The sequence below is a fragment of the Pleurodeles waltl genome, chromosome 4_1 (genome assembly GCF_031143425.1).
Source record: "Pleurodeles waltl isolate 20211129_DDA chromosome 4_1, aPleWal1.hap1.20221129, whole genome shotgun sequence".
NCBI lineage: Eukaryota > Metazoa > Chordata > Amphibia > Caudata > Salamandridae > Pleurodeles > Pleurodeles waltl.
The window spans coordinates 40,637,929-40,639,622 of record NC_090442.1 but is presented as its reverse complement, the minus strand read 5'-3'; the positions used below and the strand labels follow the sequence as shown (position 1 = coordinate 40,639,622).

Sequence of the window (1,694 nt, the reverse complement as noted above, 5' to 3'; positions counted from 1 at the left end):
CAAAATGATTGTTTTGAGCTGCTGTGAATTTTATTTCTAGAGGTGGTGACAGGCTTTCAGGTACATGCTTAGGTCAAGGCCCTGTTCATGTCACTTGTATAAGCTAATTCAGGGAGCAAATTAGCAAGTCAAGAAATGGGAAGTCTGAACTACTGTCAAAGCAGTTTCATTGTCTTTTCAAATAATCCAAAAACACCATTGCAGCATAAAACAGAGTATTCAATAAAAGAAGAAAGGAGGATTAACGGCAAAAAAGCACATCATAAGATATGAAACTTTGGAAATTATCTAGATATTGTTTGAAAAAACTCCTTTGATGGAAAGAAGATGAAGAACGGTATGGGATCCTGTCCTGCGCACCTGTAATTGATATGTTCCACATCCAATCATACCACCTAACCCTAAACACCCAAACATATTGCAGTCAGTGACCATGTGGCCTAATGGTAAAGGCGTCTGACTTCGGATCAGAAGATTGAGGGTTCGAGTCCCTTCATGGTTGAGTCTTTTTCTCACAGCACCCAAATTATCTTTACATACAAACTGGAAATACACTCTTACAATACTCCTTTCACTCTCACTCATTAAGAAAGCCCAATGCAAACTGCACAATCAGTCACGTTATGCCTTCAGCATTGCTACTTTTCTGTCTTTCTGCCATACCCAAAGTACCTCTTCATAAACGCCACGGATATGCAATACGTATACAACAATATGACACGGCACAATCATTCTTAACAGAACTGTGGGTAGATGCAGTGCAGGGAGTGTGTGCGTGCAGAAAGCAGAAACTATGCATGCGTAGAAGCTCTATGATTTTCTCCAGGAATAATGCAAATTGTCCCTAAGAAAAAATACAGTACTGGAGAAGAATCATAAAGGATTGACACAATTGCTGCCTTTGCTGTTGCCCCAATTGTGTAATCTGTCAAGGACTGGTCTCTTGCAGATTGAGGCACCTAGTTGCAATTGTGTGGTATAAATCACCCTTACAACCATTTTTGCTATAAACTTGAGATCTTTCTGAGATACTATCTCACAGACTTCTTATGAATGAGGAACTCTGAAATTGTCACATTCCAATTTGTACGTCCTTAAAACTCTGCTGGTTATTCAAATGGGCAGATTGTTTTTTTAATTCCTTTCTGTCTCGAGTTGTAGTTATATTGATACAGAGGCATAATTGTTGAATGATATATATTGGTTTGATTGAAATATGTTCGTAGAGGTGGTGATAGGCTTTCTGTGGCTGTCTGAGAGCAAGGACCGGTTAATGTCTTTTTCCAAGAGCAGTTTGTTGTGAAAGGTATCAGGCAAAGGAGTATGTATTGTGATGTGGTTCTCTGACTGCTTCTGTCCACTTGCCAAAAGTTCCAAGGCCCTATGATAGCACAAAAACGGTAAGATTGAAGTGGTGGGTGCCGGAGGTTTAAAATGGTCAGTTTAATTAAAGACAGAAAAGTGAAACGAATGACTGCAGAAATACTGTATGTGGCCATGAACTGAGATGAAAGGATGATTTTGGAACTCTGTCTTGCAGATTACCCTCAATGCCGCAATGGATAGGGCACTACTCTCACAGACCAGGGTGTGTAAGTTTAAGTCTATCTGAGGTGCACACCCTGAACTAATACATTTTTGCTGAAACCTAATCATATTGTTTACTCTTCCTCGTAGCAGCTTGCCAGGGTGAT

General features: G+C 39.9%; 1 non-coding gene across 1 annotated transcript; it reads left to right on the top strand.

Moving 5' to 3' along the window:
* Nucleotides 1-429: 429 nt before the first annotated feature.
* Nucleotides 430-502, top strand: TRNAR-UCG (transfer RNA arginine (anticodon UCG)). Its single transcript has one exon. It is a non-coding gene; the product is annotated as a tRNA-Arg (tRNA).
* Nucleotides 503-1,694: the final 1,192 nt, after the last annotated feature.